This window comes from Carcharhinus amblyrhynchos, chromosome 29, assembly GCF_965287045.1.
Source record: "Carcharhinus amblyrhynchos chromosome 29, sCarAmb.v2.hapA, whole genome shotgun sequence".
Taxonomy (NCBI): Eukaryota; Metazoa; Chordata; class Chondrichthyes; order Carcharhiniformes; family Carcharhinidae; genus Carcharhinus; species Carcharhinus amblyrhynchos.
This window is the reverse complement of record NC_137352.1, coordinates 35,725,151-35,737,254: the sequence shown is the minus strand read 5'-3', so window position 1 is coordinate 35,737,254 and position 12,104 is coordinate 35,725,151. Positions and strand designations below refer to the sequence as shown.

Here is a 12,104-nt window from a genome sequence, read left to right as displayed (position 1 = left end):
TGATGCTAACTTCTGTGAATATTCATTTGATAAGACAAAATAATCAATAAATGAGCCAAAACAATCAATAACAGGGTGACAGCCTCTGATGGGACAATGTAACTGATACCAAAACATCAAAAGAAATTGAATGAATTAAATAGAAATATCATTTCTGGAGTGTTGGTGCCCAGCAGCCCGAGGCATCCACTCGTCACAGAGGGTCTGGGAAAGTTATGTGTACACCTGTAATACAGACACATTAATTATTGTAAGGTTTATTTGTCTAATTTGAGATGTATTTCTGTTTGATTCTACTTTCAGCCACAAATATTACAATTTCTGGAACTGCCATCCTGCTAATATTTAAGAAGTAGAAATATGAGACAGCGCGTTGTTTTAAAGAAGTGAGAAGCTTTAAGACACCTTTCAAGAATAAAGAGAGCAAGAAGAGTAAGAAAGTTAATATCAAAAAGGTAATTGAACGTGGACAGAAATTGTGATGAGGCAATTATATCAGGATGGAAACAAGCTGTTAGATATTCACTAAATATATTTAGATACACAGTGAGACATTCTAAACACTAACAAATTCAACAACAACCCCAACATTGAACAACACCAAAAAATTCAACAACAACCCCAACATTGAACAACACCAAAAAATTCAACAACAACCCCAACATTGAACAACACCAACAAATTCAACACCAACCCCAACACTAAACAACACCAAAAAATTCAACAACAACCCCAACATTAAAAAACACTAACAAATTCAACAACAACCCCAACATTGAGCAACACCAAAAATTCAACAAAACCCCAATTGAAAAACACCAAGCTCAACAACACCCCAACATTAAAAAACACTAACAAGTTTAACAACAACCGCAATTGAACAACACCAAAAAATTCAACAACAACACCAACATTGAACAACACCAAAAAATTCAACAACAACCCCAACATTGAATTTTTTGGTGTTGTTCAATGTTGGGGTTGTTGTTGAATTTTTTGGTGTTGTTCAACAACAACCCCAACATTGAACAACACCAAAATATTCAACAACAACCCCAACATTGAACAACACCAAAATATTCAACAACAACCCCAACATTAAAAAACCCAACAAATTTAACAACAACCCCAATTGAAAAACACCAACAAATTCAACAACAACATCACTGAAAAACACTAACAAATTCAACAGTAACCCCAACATTGAGAATCACTAACAAATTAAATAACAAACCCAAACATTGAAAAACACTCACACGTTCAACAACAATCCTAACATTGAAACACAAGGACAAATTCAACAACAACCCCAACACTATCAAATCCAACAATAAGTGCAACATTGAAAAACACTAATAAACGCAACAACAACCCCAATACCGGAAAACAGATTCAACAACAATCCCAATACTGGAAAACACCAACAAATCAACGAGAACCCCAACATTGAAAACCACAAATAAATTCTTCGACCACAAGCCAACATTTAAAAACATCTACAAATGCAACAGCAATCTCAACACTGAGAACCATCAAATTGAACAATAAAAACAATATTGAAAAACAGTAACAAGCCCAACAACAACAACCCCAACATTGAAAAAAACATAAATAAATCAAACAACAATTCCAACACTGGGGAATAAAAAATTTTAAAAAATCAACAACCACAACATTGAAAAATGTAACAAATTCAACAGTAACCCAACACTGAAAAACACTAACACATTCCGCAACAACACCAACATTCAACTCACACATTGAATTTGTTCATGTTTTCAATATTGGGGTTGTTGTTGAATTTGTTAGTGTTTTTCAACAACAACTCCAGCATTTTAAACACTAACAAATTCAACAATAACACTGTTCCTCATTGTTTGATCGGAGCAAAGCAGAGAGGGAGGGATCCGTGTCAGGAGTGCTGGACTAAGAGATTGATTTTTTTTTTCCTCGACCTCGACCTGTGACCCCCACCTCTACCCCATGCCGTTCGACTCCCCAGTTTGTCCAGAACACTACTCACCCAGCCCACCCCACAAACTTACCTTACAAACTTATATTTTCCCATACATTGGGACATTTAAACTTACCTGCTTCCTAGCAGCCAATGTTGTAAATAAGGATTCCTGTCCATCTTCACCCCTAGAACTGGGGGAAAGCTTTCCTTTTTGAGTTTTGTGTTTTCTGAGTTTCAGGTTTCTAGGTGCCCAGATCACCAACAATCTGTCCTGGTCCCTCCATGCCGACAATATCATTATGAAAGCCCATCAATGGCTTTACTTTCTCAGAAAATTAAGGAAATTTGTCCTGTTAGCTACGACTCTCACCAACATTTACAGATGCACCATAGAAAGCATCCTTTCTGGTTGTATCACAGCTTGGTATGGGCTCTTGCTTTGCTCAAGACTGGAAGGAACTACAAAGGGTCATGAATAAAGCCCAATCCATCTAGCAAACAAGCCTCCCGTCCATTGACTCTGTCCTGCTGTCTCAGCAAAGCATCCAGCATAATCAAGGACCCGACACAACCCAGCCATCCTCTCTTCCACCTTCAATCAGGATAAAAGATACACAATCTGAGGACATGTAACAACTGACTCAGGAACAGCTGCTTCTCTGCTGCCATCAGTCTTTTGAATGGACCTACCTCGCATTAAGTTGATCGTTCTCTACACGCTCGCTATCACTATAACATTACATCATGCACTCATAACCATGGACCCATTGCCATGATTCTTTACTAATAACCTATCAACTAATTATAAGTGCCTCTATTGGCTGGTAGGATCGGCACTGGGTGTCTTGATGCCTTGCTAACCTCCCGCCCTCGGGAAGATCAGACTCAATCTTGGGTGGAGTCATTTTCCCATGAGCAGCTCTGCTGGGGCTATTCCGGACATTGAAGGTCGGGGTGGGGGAGTGGGGGTGTCGTCCTGTAATTGAAGATGAATCTGGATGGTTGGAGTCCAAGGAGGCTGTGGGCTTTTTTCTCTTTTTTTTGAACCTGTTTTTACTCTGGGCCACTCTGTCTGCCAGGCTGCAGGATGATGGGTAATATGGCACTGTCCTAACGTGTCAAATTCTGTTTAACTTCATGTAATGCACAAATTCCTGACTGATGAAGGGCGGTCCATTTTCAGAACAGCTGTAGGATCCCGGTGTGGAGAAAGAGGTGTGAAGTTTCTCCACTCTGTTCCTTGTGTTTGATTTACTCACCCTGTGTATGGCCATTCATTTTGTATCAGCATCTCCCATTACCAGGAACATGGGCCCCAGGAACGGCCCAGCACGGTCCATGTACAGTCACGTCTACGGCCATCCTGGCCATTCCCAAGTGTGAAGAGCGGTGACTGGTAATAGTTCTGCTCTTGTTGAAATTACCAACACTGACCCACGAGTAAATATCTGTATCCATACCTGGCCACCAGACATGGGAACTGGGAGGATCTTCAGTTTGCCACTCCTGGGTGGCCATGGTAAAGTTCAGCCAGGATGGGATGGTGAAGCTGGCTCAGGATGACACTCCTGAACCCCAGAGGAGTGTGTCCTCTTCCCCAGTCAGCTGCTCTCTGCCTCTCCAATATGGGTGCAATTCAGGATGTGACTTTTGGATTCCCCCATCTCCACTCGCTGATTCAGTTTATTCAGGACTGGGTAATTCTGTGTTCACAGCTGAATATTATTAGCAGCCACTGGGAGAATTTTGAAAAAGTTCATCATTACCGTCTGTTCCATTGGGAGTAAAATAAGTTTTTATTAATCATCACCAACCCAAGGTATCTGCCTGAGTGACTGGGCCTCTGGAGGGGTGTTCCAATCGATAATGGAAGGCAGACAGTCATAAAACCCCCCAGCTGGAATTGGGTCAATGTTATGGGCTGTCCCACCATGCAGGAACTTCTGGAATTTCTTTGCCCAAGTATCTCCATAGACGAGGTGTGACAGTGGTTAGCGCTGCTGCCTCATAACACCAGATACCAGGGTTCAATTCCTGGTTTGGGTCACTGTCTGTGCGGACTCTGCACATTCTTCCTGAGGAACCGGCAGAGAGGGGAGTGATTTTGGAGAGGAGAGCTGGATGGTAAGCTGAGTTTTTGATTTTTAACTTACTTTTTTCGAGCTTTTGTTTCAGATCAGCAGGAAACCGGAAATCAGCCTTGGGGAGACCTGGGTAATTGTGTTTTACCCAATAAATCTGAACGGTGAGGAAACCCGAGACACTGAACACGGACTGTCTCCCAGCCTCCCTCCTCCTCTAACCTAAAAAAATCACTCGGTGCTGGGAAAAGATCAGCTTTTCCTTTCTTTTTTCTTTTCTAACTCGTCTTATCTTGTTGTGAGTTTGGGTGGAGAGGATAGCACTTAGGGCAGTTCACTGCTCCTCCAGCAGGATGTGGAGGTAAGGGACACCATTAGTGACCCTGCTGACTTCACCTGCGGGAGGTGCACCCACCTCCCGCTCCTCAAACACCGCCTGAGGGAATTGGAGCTGGACCTGGATGAAGTTTGGATCATTCGGGAGGCAGAGGGGGTGATGGATAACAGTTATCGGGAAATGGAACACCTAAAAATGAAGCTAGCTGGGTGACAGTCAGGAGAGGGGATGGGAGGAGGCAGTCAGTGCAGGGATCCCCTGTGGTTGTTTCCCTATAAACATATCGTTTTGGATACTGGAGGGGGGGGGTGGGGTAGGGGGGGAGATGACCTTCCATGGGTAAGCCACAGTGACCAGATCTCTCGTACAGAATCGGGATCTGTGGCTCAGAAGGGAAAGGGGGAGAGTAGGAGAACAATAGTGCTGGGGGCCTCAGTAGTTCAAGGCACAGACAGGCGGTTCTGTGGTTGCGAACGAGACTCCAGGATGGTAGTCTGCCTCGCTGGTGCCAGGGTCCTGGATGTCTCTGAGTGGGTAAATGAGAAGGGACCACAGTGGAACAAATGATGTTGGCAGAACGAGCAGGGAGATCCCACAAGAGAATTTAGGGAGGTAGGTACAAGGTGAATAACAGGATTTCTAGAATGGCAATCTCTGGATTCCTCCCCATTCCATGTGCTGGCGAGGCTCAGAACAGGGAGATTGTGCAGCTGAACACATGGCTAAAGAACTGGTGCAGGAGGGAGGGTTTCAGATTGGTGGATCACTGGAATCATTTCCAGGGAGGATGGGACCTGTACAAGAAGGACGGGTTACACCTGAACTGGAGGGACACCAATATCCTGGCTGGGAGGTTTGCTAGTGTGGTTCAGGTGGGTTTAAACTAATGTTTAATGGGAATCAGAACAATGGGTCTGGAAGCGTAGGGACTGGGGATGAGCCTGGGGCCAAGACAAGGCTGCCTCAGAGGAAGAACAATCTGGGGAGGATGAACTCAGTGAGACTGGAGGTCTGAAGTGCATCTGCTTAAATGCTAGGAGTGTAACAGGCAAAACAGATGAACTTAGAGCTTTAATGCAAGCGCGGAACTTGGATGTGGTTTCAGTGACAGAGACTTGGTTAAAAGGACAGGACTGACAGCTGAATATTTTGGGTATAAGTATTTTAGGTGAGACAGAGGAGGAGGTGGAAGAGGTGGGAGTAGCAATAGTGGTTAGGGAGCTTATTACAGCAGTACAGAGGGTGGACAATTTGGAAGGATCATGTAAGGAGACACTGTGGGTAGAGAAACAGGGAGGGCACAGACCCTATGCTGGCTGTACTATAGGCCTCCCAACAACCCACGGGAAGTTGAAGAACGAAGATGTAAGGAGATTAGGGTTTTTTTAATTTCCCTAATCTCGACTGGAAATCCCTTAAGACTGGGGGTCCAAACAGGGAGGAATTTTGTAAAATGTGTCCAGGAAGGTTCTTTGGAACTATACGTTGAAAGTCCAACTAGAGAGGGGGCTATACTGGACCTAGTGTTGGGGAATAAGCCTGGTCAGGTCATCAAAGATTCAGTGGGGGAACATGTGGCAAATAGTGACCACAATTCTGCAAACGTTCAGATAGTCATGGAAAAGGATGTGTTGTCCTGTGGTGAGGTGTTGAATTGGGGGAAGGCGAAATACAGCCGGATTATGCAGGATTTGGTGGCTGTTGATTAGGAGAGGTTGTTAGAGGATAAATCTATATCTGGAATGTGGGTTTTATTTAAGGAGCAGTTGATAGGAGTACAGGACAGGCATCTGCCTTTTAAAAGGAAGGACAGGAAAGGTAGGATTCGAGAGCCGTGGATAACCAGAAAAATTGTGGATCTAATGATAAAAGAGAAAAAGAAGCATACATAAGGTACAGGCAGTTAAAAACAGGTGAAGCACTGGAGGAATACAGAGAAAGTAGAGAAGGACTGAAACAGGGACGGAGAAGGGCAAAAGGGGGTCACAAAATACCCATGGCAGACAGGATCAAGGAGAATCCCAAAGCATTTGACACAAACATTCGGGAGAAGAGGGTTGCCAGAGAACCTCTCAGGGACAAAGGAGGGGGGATTATGCTTAGAACCCAAGGAAGTAGGTGAGATCCGAAATGAACACTTTGTATCAGTATTCACAAGGGAGACGGACACGTTGATTGGTCATGTCTCAGATGGACTTGTAGACTCGTTAGAACAAATCGCAATTACAAGGGAGGAAGTGTTAGGCTTTTTTAGGAAACATGTAGGGAGACAGATTCCCAGTGCCAGATGGCATCTGTTCTCGATTACTAAGAGAAATTTCTGGGGCTCTAACAAATATCTTTTTTCCATATTGGACACAGATGAGTTCCCAGAGGGTTGGAGGATAGTAAATATGGTCCCTCTAGTTAAGAAGGTTAGCGAGGATAACCTGGGTAATTATAGGTCAGTGAGCTTGATGTCTGTGATAGGGAAATTGTTGGAGAACATTTTTAGAGATAGGATCTGTACACATTTAGAACGGAATAGTCTCATTAGCGATAGACAGTGTGCTTTTTGTGCGAGGGAGGTCATGCCTCACAAAATTGGTTGAGTTTTTTGAGGAGGTGAAAAAATGATTGATGAAGGGCTGTGGATGTCGTCTAAATGGATTTTAGTACATCATTTGACAAGGTCCCACGTGGCAGGCTGGTGCAAAAGGTTAAATCTCAATGGATCAAAGGTGAATTAGCTAGATGGCTACAAAACTGGCTTGGCCATAGGAGACAGAGGGTAGCAGTGCAGGGGTATTTTTCCGATTGGAGTTCCGTGACCAGTGGTGTTCCACAGGCTCTGTACTGGGAGCTCTGCTGATAAATGCGACAGTGATACATTTTGGTACATCTAATGCAGGGGAGCTATAAATGGCAGAGCCATCAGGAGTGTGGACACACAGAGGGATCTGGGTGTGCAAGTCCACAGATCCAAAAAGGTGGCAGCAGAAGTGGAAAAAGTGGTGAAGAAAGCATCTGGCATACTTGCTTTTATTGGTCGTGGCATAGAGTATAAAAGTTGCATATAATGTTGCAGACCACATTTGAAAGACTGCGTCCAGTTCCCCCTCCCCCTCCCCCCCACACTCCTCCCTCCCCCCCACACTCCTCCCTCCCCCTCCGCCCCACTCTCCCCCCTCCGCCCCACTCTCCCCCCTCCCCCCACTCTCCCCTCCCCCCCCACACTGCTCCCTTCCCCCCACACTCCTCCCTCCTCCCCCCTCCCTCCCCCCCACACTCCCCCCTCCTCCCCACACTCCCCCCTGCCCCCCCACACTCCTCCCTCCCCTCCCCCCCACACTCCTCCCCCCCCACACTCCTCCCTCCCCTCCCTCCCACACTCCTCCCTCCCCTCCCACACTCCTCCCTCCCCTCCCACACTCCTCCCTCCCCTCCCCCCCACACTCCTCCCTCCCCTCCCCCTTCCCCTCCCTCCTCCCCCTTCCCCTCCCTCCTCCCCCAGTCTAACACACACTCCTCCCCCCCCCCTCAGTCTAACACACTCCTCCTCCCCCCCTCCCCAGGCTGACAGTGTGTTGATTAATAACCCAATTAACACAGTGTAAATAAAATACAAACTCCAATAATTCTAACGTTTTCTCATCAATTTAATAAATTCTGGAGAAAACTCCAACATCATTCTGTTCACTTTATTAAAAATATCATTTACACAAATTAATTATTTCTTCCCCTTTAAACACTTTAACTCCTGGACCTTCAAATAACTCAGTAAAAAATCCCCCATCTGTTATAAAGTCATTGACACTCTCCAAAACCATTCACTTTTCAGAAAAAAATAACTCCAACATATTAGCATTTACACATCCCCCTCCCCTCGGATAACACTCCCCCTCCCCTCAGACAACACTCCCCTCGGTCACCCCGTCCCCCTCCCCTCGGTCAGTCCCTGGCGAATGGGATGTAAAAGCAGGAGAATGTGAAGTGATGTAGTTTGGTGGGAGAATCACGGAGCTGATGATTATTTCAGTGGGGATGAGGCAGGAAAGTGGAATGGAGAGGATCAGAAATACCATCTTGTTGAATGGTGGGTCAGACTTGTTGGGCTGAGTGGCCTATTTCTGCTCATCCCTTTGTAATAGGAGTAAAATAACAGTCAGTGAGTTCCCCTGAAATAGAATTCATTCCAAAAATAAAATCCCCATTAAAGGCCTGATGGAGTTTTAATCCCACCCCAGTGAACACAAATGAAATGTAATATTTCAGCCCCTTCCCCCGGATGGGGGATATTTGGACACGGTAACTCTGTATTCACTCACTCACCATCAAGCTGCATTGTGAAGCTGCCACTCACTGCTCCAGATACAGAGTTACCCTCACTAACACGGGGAGGGGGTTTGAGGCCGTCTCGTACAAGGTATCAGAATTAGGAAGCTCATTCTTCTGCCAAGTGAGAGGCAGAGATTCCCCACACTGGACAAGGGCTGACATTGTATTCAATGCAATGCCCCAACAGCATGGGGGGCTTTCACCCACACTGAGGGGGAAACCACACATTTCTAACACAAAAAATCCCCCATGTTTCTGAATCAGTGTCATTGTCCTGGGCAGGAATTGGATCACCTTTAGGAAGCGGGATTGGGATTTAAAGGAGTCAAAATAATGAAAATCAGCTCCAGAATTACACAGACAAAAATGTTTTATTTTCCAGTGCAGCAGAGCTGACTTTTCCATTTGAATCCCAGTCAGTTGAGGGGGAGCCTGTCAAACAGGTCCTCTCCCTGCCATTCTCAGGGATCCCAGTCTCTTCAGGTTGGTGATGTGATCTCCAAGCTTCTTGATCACCTTCACTTGTTCATCCAAGCAGTGAGTCTCCAGGAAGTCACACAGCTGGACGAGGAGGAGGAGAAGTCATTAACATCTCACAGCAACAAGTATTAGTTGGATTTCCTCAATAGATAGTGCAATCCCAAGTGATTGGAGAGTGTATTTATATCCCAGGATTACTGGGGCAGCATTGTCTTCTCTCCATTACCAATCCCCAGTTAGATTCAGAGACAGTAACATGTCACCATTCCCATTTATCCAGTATCCCATATCAGTGAGTTCCATGAGGGTCAGTGTTCCCAGAGGAGAGTTTGTGCAGATCCAGCAGACTCTGGTTCACATCCTTCTCCATCTGCAGAGCTCTCTGCATTGCCTCCAGACCATTGCCCCACATCCTGCTCTGGCTTCTACAAAAACCCCAAAAAGATGTGATGTTCATAGTTCAAGGTTAGAGCCAGATATTATCTGGAGATTAGGCTTCATCAGTAGTGACGGAGACCAACACTGGAAACAGTCAGTGCATTGGCTAAGAGTAGCCACGTAATGGGAAGTGCCATTAATCACTCATTCTTCTTATACTGGAATGATTTCCCTCCACATTTCTCTCGCTCAGGATGATGATCAAAAGCACACTGACTAATCCCCCACCCATCCTCAACTCACTAGAAGTTTTATCACTTCAGATGCTCTGAACCCAGTATTACAAATCCACAAGTGAACTTTCTGAAGCAAAATACATTGCATCAAAGACAAAGCCAACCTTGACATCCTCCAGGATGACTCTGCCTCCACGTTTATTCTGGAATTCCATCAGTTTCTCAGCGTGTTCCCGTTCCTCACGTGACTGCTCCTTGAAGAACTCAGCAAAGCGACTCAGGGCAACATCATCCCGGTCAAAGTAAGCAGACTGCAGGGAGAGAGTCAGATCGGAGATTATCCAGGGGCCACTTGGAATTCAGAACAGTCACTGCAAATCATTTACTGACTCAGAAAACAATATTAGGCTGTTTAGCCCACTGAGTCTGCTCCAGCATCTAATCATGGTGAATAACTTTATCAAACCCATTATCCCCTTACCAATGAAGAACTTCTGCCTTCAATACATTCAGTGACCCAGTCTCCACAGCTTTGCAGCAATAAATTGCACAGATTCACCATTTTCTGGCTGCATAAATTCCTCCTCATCTCAGTTCCAGAGTTACTTCTTCACTCAGAGGCCCCACCCCATGATCCCAGTCACACCCAGTAATGGAAACCTCTTCCCCACATCCAGGCCTCAGTTTTAAGGGGCTGAAATTTTGCTTCTTTCAGCCCACACTTAACGTAACAGTGAGACAGTCTTCCCCTATCTCTCCCCACAATGGGATGGTCACCCAGTTAAATTTAATTCCATCCAAGTTGGATAATTTGACCAGATTCACCCCATGAACCCTCTATCCCTCAATAAAGATCAATCCTCCAAGGGGATTGGAGACCCAGCCACTCTGCACAGTGGCTTTGTGACATTAATATTAATCCTGTCAGAAGCTTCACAGAGCCTGTTTCAGATGGAAACTCTCCAGAATCAGGTCAAGTTATTCCAGAGAGGGAGCAGTCTGCTAACAAGATCCTCTCCCTCAGTAACATTTATCAACAACTATCATTTAAAGCCAAATTCATCAGTAAAGACATTGCACCTGCTCAGAGAACAACCAGACCATTATTTTAAATTTAAACCCCAATCATCACAAAGTCTCACCATGGAGAGGTAAACATAGGAGGAATAGAGCTCCAGGCTGATCAGCTTATTCACAGCATCCTCACAGTCCTCGTGGTAGTTCTCACACACTTGGGAATCCATCTCCATTATTCCTGCTACCTGGAAAGTTCTGGAAGTGACCCTTCCTAAGGCAAGCTCCTGAATTTATATATCCCAAACCCGGGAATGGCAGCCCCAATGTTGATTGGCTGTCAGATTGCCAATCAGGAATTGGTTATCAATCCAGGCACCAATGAGGGAGAGGGGGTGGAGTCTGTAATACCCAGAGCCAATCAGAGCTCTGGAATGGCGGCAGGTTAGAGGAAGTGAACGAGGCCACTCAGCCCCTCCCTCCTGTCCCACCATTGAATTTGATCATGGCTGACCATGAGTTTCACTCTATGGAGCTGCTTTGATTCCACATCCCTTCATAACCTGAGCTAACGAATAACTCGCCAGCTCAGTTTGGAAACGTTTGACTAACTCCCAACATTTCCAGGGTCAGACTTCCCGATTTCCATCTTCAGCAGGAATCAGTGCTTCCGAACAACCTCCCTGAAGAGTTCTGCTCCAGTCTGAAGACTCTGCTGGCCCCTGTCCTGGACTATCCCACAGCAGGAAATAGTTTCTCTCCATCAGACTCTGTCTTGTGCTGTGCCTTGGGCCTCCCCCCCGTGTATGTGGGTTTTCCAGGTTCTCCCCATGTCCGCGTGGGTTTCCAACATCAGAGTTTGGGAATGCTGGCGGATTTGGATTGGATGATTGCAATGTAGGAACAGGAGGAGGCCACTCAGCCCTTCAAGCCAATGATATCCCAGCTGCTCTGAATGTTAATGCTATCTGTCCACCTCGGGTCCACATGTCTCCATCCTCTTACCAAACAAAACCCAACAAGCCCACAGGAACAAGGGACGCACACATTCAACTGAATGGCTGAACCCAATGCTCCAAATATTTTCTAGAATCTTCCCCCTTGATGCCATCATGAACAAAGAACAGACCAGCACAGGAACAGGCCCTTCGGCCCACCAAGCAAGCATTGATACATGACACTCCCTGACCATTCATGTATCTGTCAAGAACATTGCTATTGTGGAGATTGCAGAGCCTTTGCTTTGATCTTCATGTCGTCATTGGCTTCAGGTATAGTGCCGGAAGACTGGAGGATAGCAAATG

General features: G+C 45.6%; 1 pseudogene; it reads right to left on the bottom strand.

Annotated features, from left to right (window-relative positions):
* Nucleotides 1-5,438: 5,438 nt before the first annotated feature.
* LOC145359806 (ferritin, higher subunit-like) lies at nucleotides 5,439-11,030 on the bottom strand (annotated as a pseudogene).
* Between the last annotated feature and the right edge of the window lie 1,074 nt (nucleotides 11,031-12,104).